Here is a 12,359-nt window from a genome sequence, read left to right as displayed (position 1 = left end):
AATTTTAGAATAAGGCTGTAACATAAAATGTGGAGAAAAACAAATCAAGGGGTCTGAAAACTTTCCGAATACACTATATCGACCCGTTCTGATTGGAGGGTACTTGTCCCCCTCATCCCATTGGCAATTTAGCCTATATACTTGGAGCTTCAATGCCCTACAACTCTTTCCGTGGCCTCCAACTGCTCTTAAATGCAAGTAAAACTAAATGCATGCTCTTCAACCGATCGCTTCCCGCACCTGCCCGCATCACCACTCTGGACGGTTCTGACCTAGAATATGTGGACAACTACAAATACCTAGGTGTCTGGTTAGACTGTAAATTATCCTTCCAGACCCACATCTCCAATCCAAAATTAAATCCAGAATCGGCTTCATATTTCGCAACAAAGCATCCTTCACTCATGCTGCCAAACATACCCTCGTAAAACTGACTATCCTACCGATCCTCGACTTTGGCTTTGTCATTTACAAAATAGCCTCCAACACTCTACTCGGCAAATTGGATGCAGTCTATCACAGTGCCATCCGTTTTGTCACCAAAGCCCCATATAATAACCACCACTGCGACCTGTACGTTCTCGTTGGCTGGCCCTCGCTTCATACTCGTCACCAAACCCACTGGCTCCAGGTCATCTACAAGTCTTTGCTAGGTAAAGCCCCGCCTTATCTCAGTTCACTGATCACCATAGCAGCACGCGCTCCAGCAGGTATATTTCACTGGTCACCCCCAAAGCCAATTCCTCCTTTGGCTGCCTTTCCTTCCAGTTCTCTACTGCCAATGACTGGAACAAACTGCAAAAATTGCTGAAGCTGGAGACTCATATCTCCCTCACTAACTTCAAGCACCAGCTATCAGAGCAGCTCACAGATCATTGCACCTGTACATAGCCCATCTGAAAATAGCCCATCCACCTACCATCTTCTGCACATCTATCACTCATGTTTAATTGCTATATCATAATTACCTCGCCACTATGGCCTATTTTATTGCCTTACCTCCCTTATCTTACCTCATTTGCACACACTGTATATAGACTTTTTCTAATGTATTATTGACTGTATGTTTGTTTATTCCATGTGTAACTGTGTTGTATGTGTCGAACTGCTTTGCTTTATCTTGGCCAGGTCGCAGTTGTAAATGAGAACTTGTTCTCAACTATCCTACCTGGTTAAATAAAAGGTGAAATACATATTATTTTTTTAGTGTTTACAATGAATGAACCACGAAACAGCAAAACATTATTTTGTATCGCAACACAATACATTGACTCACACAGTAGCCTAAAAGAGAACTAAAACACACAGGAAATAGTCTCACAGTACGTGGAATTTACTTCCTCCTCTGGAATGTTTGTACACATTCAGTAGCTACTTCATAAGACCAGCGGAAAATATAGTCCAACTAATCAATGAGGCCAAGCAAGAGCACAGAAGGCAGCCAGCAAGATACATTCCCCCCTCTCCTCCTCCCTGATCACAACAAACTTTAGTCTTTGCACCCAGTGTCACCATGACAACCCTGCTGCGATCACTTCAATTAAGAGCACAAATCCTCCCAACGAGAGAAAGTGGGAAAATAAGTAATCCATCTAGCTGGGCTGTGTCTGTCGACTGTAGCCAACAACCAATCAGCATTCAGCTTGTGGCAACCCTACAGTGACAGGGTAGTGTCTGTGGGGAACCACCAAACGTCCCGGTATAGGCTGGGGTGGTGCTGGAGTGATGCTGCTGGGGCTTGAGGTGGGGCTGAGGCTGGGGTGGGTTGTGACTAGACTGGTGCTGGGCTAGGGTGGTCTGGGTTATGTCTGGGCTGAGCCTGATACTTGGGGTGGGGGTTGAGGGACACTGGGAGACAGAGGGGTGGAGGATGGCTGGGCCGTTGTTGTTGTTAAAGAGGAATTGGGCCAAGCTCTGCTCTGGACAGAGAAAGCAGGAGAAAGAGGGGGAGACGGGAGAGGGAGGGCATAGAGTGGGTGAGAGAGCAGGCTCTGGGAACCTGGTGATGAGATAGAGGATGATGGGAGCAGAAAAGAGGGCAGGGGTGTGATGTGCACCAGTATACCCTCAGCCCTAGACATTAATCTCACCTCTCAGAGAGAGAGGATCGGTCTGGGGTTGGGTATTCACTTTCAGGGTTTACAGGAGGGGTCAGCAACAGGCTGTAGAGATGATTTTTTTCATAGGAAGAGGAAAACATTTGTACATAGCCTAACAGCAAGTGTCCTTACAAAGAGAGAGTGTAGTAGAAAGAAAAGGGTTGAGAGAGCAAGCAAGCCAGCCAGCCAGAGAGCGGGCCAGCCAGAGAGCAAGCCAGCCAGCCAACCAGAGAGCGGGCCAGCAAGCGAGCCAGCCAGCCAACCAGAGAGCGAGCCAGCCAGCCAGCCAGCTAGAGAATGAGCCAGCCAGCCAGAGAATGAGCCAGCCAGCCAGAGAGTGAGCCAGCCAGCCAGAGAGTGAGGCAGCCAGCCAGAGAGTGAGCGCACCGGCCAGAGCACGAGAGACAGAGAGCACGAGAGAGAGACAGAGAGCGCGAGAGAGAGACAGAGAGCGCGAGAGAGAGACAGAGAGCGCGAGAGAGAGACAGAGAGCGCGAGAGAGAGACAGAGAGCGCGAGAGAGAGACAGAGAGCGCGAGAGAGACAGAGAGCGCGAGAGAGACAGAGAGCGCGAGAGAGAGACAGAGAGCGCGAGAGAGAGACAGAGAGCGCGAGAGAGAGACAGAGAGCGTGACAGAGAGACAGAGAGCGCGACAGAGAGCGCGACAGAGAGACAGAGAGCGACAGAGAGAGACAGAGCGACAGAGAGCGCGAGAGAGAGAGCGACAGAGAGCGCAAGAGAGAGACAGAAGTGTTTCCTCTATATTATATATTCATTGCCACCACTCTGGGAAAAATTCAATTCCATCATATGTATTTATTATTTGGGGGATGGTAAAATATTCAGTGTCAACTTAAAGGACTAAAATCTGAAAAAGTATATAGCTCTGTCTTTAAATAAGTTATTTGAAAACTAACAATCAACAAAATACACTGAACTTAAATCTAACCGCATGATGTAAAGTGTTGATCCCATGTTTCACTTCTAATGCAGTTCTTCTAGCTGGCTGATGAGGCATATCTGCTGCTGCTACTCAACAATTAGAACCACTCTGTTGTATGATGTGGTGGTCTGGGACAACAAACAGGCCGGGTGGTGATTAACCTCAATTAGCAGCACAAAGACCCTCCCCTCCCCCTCTCTGCTGCACCACCCCCACCGGCCCAGGGCCCACGCCCCCCCAACATCCTTCAGGTAACACCCCACCAGCCACATTTAAATATCAAGTGTTTTTTAGTGTGCATGGTGTTCTAGTGGGTATGTACATATACTGAACAAAAATAAAACGCAACAGGCAACCAAAGATTTCACTGAGTAACAGTTCAATTGAAATAAATTCATTCGGCCCTAATCTATACATTTCACATGAGGTGATGGCGGCGGATGAATGGCACGACAATGGGCCTCCGCATCTCATCACAGTATCTCTGTGCATTCAAATTTCCATCAATAAAATGTTATTGTGTTCGTTGTCCTTAGCTTATGCCTGCCCATAACCCAACCGCCACCATGGGGCACTCTGTTCACGACATGAACATCAGCAAGCCGCGGTTATATTTTTGTTCTGTTTATTTGTATTCAGACCTCTTGACTTTCACATTACAACCTTGTTATAAAATTGACTAAACACATTTTTTACTCATCAATCTTCACACAATACCTCAAAATGACAACGTGAAAACAGGTGTTTAGAAATACTTTTTTCATTAACTATTCAGACCCTTTGCTTTGAGACTCGAAATTGAGTTCAGGTGCATCCTGTTTCTATTGATCATCCTTGAGATGTTTCTACAACTTGATTGGAGTCCACCTGTGGTAAACTCAATTGATTGGACATGATTTGGAAAGGCACACATCTATGGTCCCACAGTTGACAGTGCATGTCAGAGCAAAAACCAAGCCATGAGGTCGAAGGAATTGTCCGTAGAGCTCAGCGGCAGGATTGTGTCGAGGCACAGATCTGGGGAAGGCTACCAAAACATTTCTGCAGCATTGAAGGTCCCCAAGAACACAGTGGCCTCCATCATTCTTAAATGGACGAAGTTTGGAACCACCAAGACTCTTCCTAGAGCTGGCCAGCCAGCCAAACTGAGCAATCGGGGAGAAGGGCCTTGGTCAGGGAGGTGACCAAGAACCAGATGGTCACTCTGACAGAGCTCCTCTGTGGAGATGGGAGAATCTTCCAGAAGGACAACCATCTCTGCAGCACTCCACCAATCAGGCCTTTATGGTAGAGTGGCCAGAAAGAAGCCACTCCTCAGTAAAAAAGACACAGGACAGCCCACTTGGAGTTAGCCAACATAACAATCAGATTCTCTGGTCTGATGAAACCAAGTATGAACTCTTTGGCCTGAATTCCAAGCGTCACATCTGAAAGAAACCTGTACCATCCCTATGGTGAAGCATGGTGGTGGCAGCATCATGTTGTGGGGATGTTTGTCAGCGGCAGGGACTGGGAGACCAGTCAGGATCGAGGGAAAGATGAACGGAGCAAAGTACAGAGATTCCTGATGAAAACCTGCTCAGTGCTTAGGACCTGAGGCAAAGGTTCACCTTTCAACAGGACAACGACCCAAAGCACACAGCCAAGACAACGCAGGAGTGGCTTTGGGACAAGTCTCTGAATGTCCTTGAGTGGCCCAGCCAGAGCCCAGACTTGAACCCGATCGAACATCTCTGGAGAGATCTAAAAATAGCTGTGCAGCGATAGTCCCCACCCAACCTGACAGAGCTTGAGAAGAATGGAATCAACTCCAAATACAGGTGTGCCAAGCTTGTAGCGTCAAACCCAAGAAGACTCAAGTCTGTAGTCTCTGCCAAATGTGCTTCAAAGTACTGAGTAAAAGGTTTGAATACTTATGTAAATGTGATTCAGATCTCTATTTCTAAATTTGCAGAAAATTCTAAACCTGTTTTTGTTTTGTCATTATGGGGTAGTGTGTCTAGATTGAGGGGGGGAAATGAATCCATTTTAGAATAAGGCTGTAACCTTAATTGTGGAAAAAGTGAAGGGGTCAGAATACTTTCTGAATGCAGTGTGTGTGTGTGTGTGTTATATATGCTAGATAAACAGACCAAAACACCAGCTGAAGGGAACCCATCCCAAGATCACAAAGGAAGTGCTTTTAGCTGATTAGCACATTCCCGCTGCGTAGTGAATTATCATCGCTGTTATGAGTATCATCATTATCCTTGCTCTTATCAAAAGGCATCAAAGCGGGATGTGGCAAGGCGAGCGAGGGGTCCGCTAGCTGGTTAATGGGCCACGTGTGAGTGAGAGCTAATGAGAGGTATTAGCTTGTTGACTTCTCAGTGCTAAGCAAATTACCGAAGCTGGCCCGGATGGTAGCCTATCGGTTCATCTGCAAGTTAAAACTACCCCCCTCTCCATCGGGCCAGCCCCTCCATTATAAAATGTGGTAACAGACAGACAAAAGACAGGTGCAGAGGCATATTAGGCTATTTTCCCTTGGAAACTTTATCCTTCTAATGCACTGATTGAACTTCTTATGGCTACAGGGGCAGTATTGAGTAGCTTGGATGAAAGGTGCACAGAGGTGCCCATAGTAAACTGCCTGCTCCTCAGTCCCAGTTGCTAATATATGCATATTATTATTCGTATTGGATAGAAAACACTCTGAAGTTTCTAAAACTGTTAGAATTATGTCTGAGTATAACAGAACTCATATGGCAGGCAAAAACCTGAGAAAAAATCCAAACAGGAAGTGGGAATTCTGAGGTTGGTCGATTTTCAACACAGCCCCTATTGACTCCACAGTGGGATATGGATAAGTTTGCACTTCCTACTAGATGTCAGTCTGTAGAACCTTGTCTGATGCCTCTACTGTGAAGGGGGGCCGAATGAGAGGGGAATTAGTCAGGTCTATCATGACCTGGCCATGCTCTGACCATGCGCATTCACATGAGAGGGAGCTCTGTTCCATCGCACATTTGAAGTCAATGTAATTCTCCAGTTGGAACTTTATTGAAGATTTATGTTAAAAACATTCTAAAGATTGATTCAATACATCATTTGACATTTTTCTACTTACTGTTACGGAACTTTTTGACATTTCGTCTGCTTTTAGTGAACGCGCTTCCTGACTTTGGATTTGTTTACCAAACACGCTAACAAAAATAGCTATTTGGACATAAATGATGGACATTACTGAACAAAACAAACATTTCTTGTGGCAGTGGGAGTCCTGGGAGTGCATTCCGACGAAGATCAGCAAAGGTAAGTGAAGATTTATAATGCTTTTTATGAGTTTTGTTGACTGCACAATTTGGCGGGTAACTGTATGGCTTCCTTTTGTGGCTGAACGCTGTTCTCAGATTATTGAATATTGTGCTTTGCCGTAAAGCTTTTTGAAATCTGACACAACGGTTGCATTAAGAACAAGTGTATCTTTAAATCTATGTAAAACATGTATCTTTCATCAAAGTTTATGATGAGTATTTATGTTATTTGACGTGGCTCTCTGCAATTTGAGGCATTTCTGAACATGGCGCCAATGTAAACTGAGGTTTTTGGATATAAATATGAGCTTTAGCGAACAAAACATATATGTATTGTGTAACATGAAGTCCTATGAGTGTCATCTGATGATCATCAAAGGTTAGTGATTAATTTTATCTCTATTTCTGCTTTTCTGTGACTCCTGTCTTTGGCTGAGAAAATTACTGTTTTACTGTGATTTTGCGGTGACCTAAAATAATCGTTTGTGGTGCTTTCGCTGTAAAGCTTATTTGAAATCGGACACTGTGGTGGGATTAACAACAAGATTACCTTTAAAATGGTATAAGATACATGTATGTTTGAGGAATTTTAATTGTGAGATTTCTGTTGTTTGAATTTAGCGCCCTGCACTATCACTGGCTGTTGTCATATCATCCCGTTAACAGGATTGCAGCCATAAGAAGTTAAAAGACAAAAGAACACGCAGAGGCATTAGGTTTGTGGTGACTTTATGACTCTTTAGATATATACAGAAAAATGTGATGGCCTTAGTGGGTACAGTTGAAGAGACAGAAAAGAAGTCAGCGACAGAGTGGGGTTTCTTAGCTTTGATGCCTTATAAACACGACCCAGGTTATGGAGATATTTCCGCAGTGACAACAGAAGAGGAGACTGGCTTCTGCGCTATCTCCTGATCTGCAGAGTGGTTGCCGTGGCAGCAGGGCCTAGCTGTAAAGGGAAGTGATTGTGCTGTACTCTGTGGCGGAGTGAGGCATAAGGAGGAAGGCTAATGTGAAGAAATCAATACACGCTCCGCTCAAAGTGCTGAGGCCAGCAGTCTCCCCTCATTCTCCTCAAACCTCCCTCACAAAGACGAGGATACACTGACAGAGAAAGAAGAGAGACATCAGCGCAGCTATCAGAAAAAACACTCATTCTTTGAGAGTGCAGTAAAAGCATGAGAGCCTACCTTAAAATTTAAATGAACCCACACTACAATTCAAATGTTGCATTGATATCTAAACATGCCATTTTGAGTTGATAGAAGTGGATAGACACACTGCACCAAAACTATTGACTCAAACCTCGAACACCTCTGTAATAGATACTGTGTGTCACAATACTGAAGCACACATTATGACAAAAGGTTGGTTAGATTTCAGCTGATACTTGTTACAGTGGGGGTTACTTTACAACCTGGTCTGTCATTCAAACAAGTAGTAAGAGAGAGTAGTGTGTGTCTTACTCTGTTGGTCAAACTGGTTTGTGTGTCTCTAGTCTGTCGGAGTGCAGTAGGCAGGCAGGTCCACTGAAGAGAGGTCAGAGATACTACAGTATTCCTCATTGAGGTTGAATATTTTCTGACACTGAGAAATGGAATGGGTCTAATGTGTGCTAGAGGTGAAAGCAAACAGAGTTGAGTTGAAACAAAGACGTTAGATTCAGCCTCGCTTTCTACTCATACAAAGGAGCGGTTGTTTTTGCTCTGGCGACATTTCACAAGCCCAACAGTATTCTAAACAGAGAACTGAGCAAGGGGGAAACGCCTCAGGCCTGGTGAGGAAGTTCATTTACAAAGACAGACCAACTCACATAGAGCAACTCACAGAGAGACACCTCTATGGGACTGTGAACTTGACCAGTGACAGGAGGTTAGGTGGAGTTCCCTACTTCAGGGAGAATAGCCCTTTCAAAAGCTCTATGCGTGTGCGTCTACAGAATGTACCCATTACCACAGCATGCACTGTCAGACAAACAGTACTCACAGGGCAAGCATATGGGGAAATACAAAAACTGTTTTAACCAAACAGAGTTGAGGATGAGAACAAAATTACAGAACAAGCATGAGCACCAGAGAGAATGCCAAGAGTGTGCAAAGCGGTCATCAAGGCAAAGGGTGGCAACTTTGAAGAATCTAAAATATATTTTGATTTAACACTTTTGGTTACTACATGATTCCATGTGTTATTTCATCATTTGATGTCTTCATTATTATTCCACAATGTAGAATATAAGTAAAAAAGAAACCCTGGAATGAGTAGGACTGGTACTGATATATATATAGGGTTGTTATACTATAATGCTCACATGAATGTCAGGCTGAATATATGTTCAAGTCAGGTACTCAAAAATAATTTGAATTTAGTTTCTCGTAGAATAATGTTACAATGCAAAAGTCATGTGTAAACAGTTTGTTTTCACACAAAGCAGCTCTAGCAGGGCAGAAATTTGACTGACTTGTTGGAAAGTTGGCATCCTATTACAGTGCCAGGTTGAAAGTCACCGAGGCCTTCGGTAAGGCCAGTCTACTGCCAATGTTTATCTATGGATATTGCATGGCTGTGTGCTCAATTTTATACAGTTGTCAGCAACGGGTGTGGCTGAAATAGCCAAATTCACACATTTTAAGGGGTGTCCACATAACTAATATATATATATATATATATATATATATATATATATATATATATATATATATATATATATATATACATATATATATATATATATATATACACACATATACACACACACAGTGGGGAGAACAAGTATTTGATACACTGCCGATTTTGCAGGTTTTCCTACTTACAAAGCATGTAGAGGTCTGTAATTTTTATCATAGGTACAATTCAACTGTGAGACGGAATCTAAAACAAAAATCCAGAAAATCACATTGTATGATTTTTAAGTAATTCATTTGCATTTTATTGCATGACATAAGTATTTGATACATCAGAAAAGCAGAACTTAATATTTGGTACAGAAACCTTTGTTTGCAATTACAGAGATCATACGTTTCCTGTAGTTCTTGACCAGGTTTGCACACACTGCAGCAGGGATTTTGGCCCACTCCTCCATACAGACCTTCTCCAGATCCTTCAGGTTTCGGGGCTGTCGCTGGGCAATACGGACTTTCAGCTCCCTCCAAAGATTTTCTATTGGGTTCAGGTCTGGAGACTGGCTAGGCCACTCCAGGACCTTGAGATGCTTCTTACGGAGCCACTCCTTAGTTGCCCTGGCTGTGTGTTTCGGGTCGTTGTCATGCTGGAAGACCCAGCCACGACACATCTTCAATGCTCTTACTGAGGGAAGGAGGTTGTTGGCCAAGATCTCACGATACATGGCCCCATCCATCTTCCCCTCAATACGGTGCAGTCGTCCTGTCCCCTTTGCAGAAAAGCATCCCCAAAGAATGATGTTTCCACCTCCATGCTTCACGGTTGGGATGGTGTTCTTGGGGTTGTACTCATCCTTCTTCTTCCTCCAAACACGGCGAGTGGAGTTTAGACCAAAAAGCTCTATTTTTGTCTCATCAGACCACATGACCTTCTCCCAGTCCTCCTCTGGATCATCCAGAAGGTCATTGGCAAACTTCAGACGGGCCTGGACATGCGCTGGCTTGAGCAGGGGGACCTTGCGTGCGCTGCAGGATTTTAATCCATGACTGCGTATTGTGTTAATGGTTTTCTTTGAGACTGTGGTCCCAGCTCTTCAGGTCATTGACCAGGTCCTGCCGCGTAGTTCTGGGCTGATCCCTCACCTTCCTCATGATCATTGATGCCCCACAAGGTGAGATCTTGCATGAAGCCCCAGACCGAGGGTGATTGACCGTCATCTTGAACTTCTTCCATTTTCTAATAATTGCACCAACAGTTGTTGCCTTCTCACCAAGCTGCTTGCCTATTGTCCTGTAGCCCATCCCAGCCTTGTGCAGGTCTACAATTTTATCCCTGATGTCCTTACACAGCTCTCTGGTCTTGGCCATTGTGGAGCGGTTGGAGTCTGTTTGATTGAGTGTGTGGACAGGTGTCTTTTATACAGGTAACGAGTTCAAACAGGTGCAGTTAATACAGGTAATGAGTGGAGAACAGGAGGGCTTCTTAAAGAAAAACTAACAGGTCTGTGAGAGCCGGAATTCTTACTGGTTGGTAGGTGATCAAATACTTATGTCATGCAATAAAATGCAAATTAATTACTTAAAAATCATACAATGTGATTTTCTGGATTTTTGTTTTAGGTTCTGTCTCTCACAGTTGAAGTGTACCTATGATAAAAATTACAAAGCATGTAGAGGTCTGTAAGTAGGAAAACCTGCAAAATCGGCAGTGTATCAAATACTTGTTCTCCCCACTGTATATATATATACAAAAGTATGAGTCCAATAGGGAAAGTATGTGGTGAGGACAAACACTGTCCTTTAGCTCACCTACTAGTGGAGAGAGTGAGATGGATAGCCTAACCTAGGCCTCCCCAGTGGCGCAGCGGTCTAAGGCACTGCATCGCAATGCTAGAGGCGTCACTACAGACCCGGGTTTGATCCCGGGATGTATCACAACAGGCCGTGATCGGGAGTCCCATTGGTCGGCGCACAATTGGCCCAGCGTGGTCCGGGTTAGGGGAGGGTTTACTTGGCTCATCGCGCTCTAGCGACTCCTTATGGCGGGCCGGGCAGGCTGACCTCGGTAGTCAGGTGAACAGTGTTCCCTCCGACGCATTGGTGCGGCTGGCCTCCGGGTTAAGCGGGTGTTAAGAAGCGCGGTTTGGCGGGTCACGTTTCAGAGGATGCATGACTCGACCTTCGCCTCCCGAGCCCGTTAGGGAGTTGCAGCGATGAGACAAGATCGAAATTGGGGAGAAAGGGGGGTAAAAGAAAAAAGATAAATGAATAAAGTAGGCTAAACTAAAGGGTTGCAGTGGAATGTGGATCTCCATTTGTCTACCGATCGTTCAGAGCGCTGTTGATGTCTGACTGCTGACATTTTCATGTGATTCTACATGTAAAAATCACATCCAGCATGGCACATGTGTTGTTGCCTATCCTTACCACCTGTGGACGGCCCGTCAGGAAGTCCAGGATCCAGTTGTAGAGGGGGGTGTTTAGTCCCAGGGTCCTGAGCTTAGTGATGAGCTAGGAGGAAAGGGATTGTCGGCGCCCGGGAAACAGTGGGTTAAACTGCCTTGCTCAGGGGCAGAACAACAGATTTTTACCTTGTCAGCTCGGAAGGCACTATGCTGTTGAACGCTGAGCTGTAGTCTTTGAACAGCATTCTCACGTAGGTGTTCCTTTTGTCCAGGTGGGAAAGGGCATTGTGGAGTGCAATAGAGATTACGTCATCTGTGGATCTGTTAGGGCAGTATGCAAGTTGGAGTGGGTCCAGGGTGTCTGGGATGATGGTGTTGATGTGAGCCATGACCAGCATTTCATGGCTACAGATGAGTGTTACGGAGCGATAGTCATTTAGAGACAGGTTACCTTGGCGTTCTTGGGCACAGGGACTATGGTGGTCTGCTTGAAACATGTACATATTACAGACTGGGTCAGGGAGAGGTTGAAAATGTCAGTGAAGACACTTGCCAGCTGGTCAATGCATGCTCTGGGTAAACGATGTGAAGGCCTTCCAAAGTACAACTCAGACTATCAGTGTTCAACCCCTCTATCTCTTAAGGGTCATGTGATTTAGAGTTCAGTCAGTCGGTGTGCAAACATTGCCCCAGCTAACACAGAGCTACGTGGCAGAACACTCAAAAGCTGCAGAATCATGTATTAAAAAGGGTAGTACTATGCAACTTTCGAAACAAATTAAAAATGCATGTGCTCATTCCAGAAGATGTGGGGGAAACATGTGTGGAGAATTTCAGCAACGCTTGTTAATACTAGTCTATTCAAATCAATTTTCTTGACATAGATTGCAATGTAATAATTTGACACCAATGTGAGTCGCTGTGCATTCTTTGAAGATAGGCCTACACCATTATAAACTCTGTGTTACTGTACTACACAGAAGCCTTTTGAAGCACAG

At 44.7% G+C, this 12,359-nt stretch overlaps 1 protein-coding gene across 2 annotated transcripts in view; it reads right to left on the bottom strand.

Moving 5' to 3' along the window:
- Positions 1–12,359, bottom strand: part of LOC120046863 (forkhead box protein N2-like) — a 47,837-nt gene that overhangs the window by 26,571 nt on the left and 8,907 nt on the right. Inside the window, exon 1 of one of the 2 annotated variants that reach the window (XM_038992436.1) lies at positions 10,766–10,912. The exons of the other annotated variant lie outside the window; for it this stretch is intronic. The gene's annotated coding sequence lies outside the window, so the exon portion shown is untranslated. Of the gene's footprint in view, positions 1–10,765; positions 10,913–12,359 lie in introns of those variants that run through there. 2 annotated transcript variants of the gene reach the window in all.

The sequence above is a fragment of the Salvelinus namaycush genome, chromosome 4, assembly GCF_016432855.1.
Source record: "Salvelinus namaycush isolate Seneca chromosome 4, SaNama_1.0, whole genome shotgun sequence".
NCBI classification, from domain to species: domain Eukaryota; kingdom Metazoa; phylum Chordata; class Actinopteri; order Salmoniformes; family Salmonidae; genus Salvelinus; species Salvelinus namaycush.
This window is presented reverse-complemented; position numbering and strand designations above follow the sequence as displayed.